Raw genomic sequence first — 350 nt, 5'->3', positions numbered from 1 at the left:
TCATTTGGCATAAGGCTTATTAGTAACCAACTCAATATATTTATTTTTTTATTTACCTATACTGTACAACTTCAGAAATGAAGAAAAATGTACAGACAAATCACAAAAAAATAATAATAATTCAATACAATAAGTAAATTATAATTTAATTATAGATTTAAATACTTCAAGTGAATTAGAGTCTTTAGCTAGGTTAGGTAAATCATTCCAAAGTGAAATTGTTGCTGGAAAAAATGAGGACTGATATGAGGTCTATACTATAGCAAATTTCCCCAGTCTTTCTTTCATTGTGCACAGCTGCAAAAAAGTTTCATTTTCTCACATGGGTTTAAAAACATAGTGTCTAGCAA

This window comes from Dysidea avara, chromosome 4, assembly GCF_963678975.1.
Source record: "Dysidea avara chromosome 4, odDysAvar1.4, whole genome shotgun sequence".
Taxonomy (NCBI): Eukaryota; Metazoa; Porifera; class Demospongiae; order Dictyoceratida; family Dysideidae; genus Dysidea; species Dysidea avara.
This window is presented reverse-complemented; position numbering follows the sequence as displayed.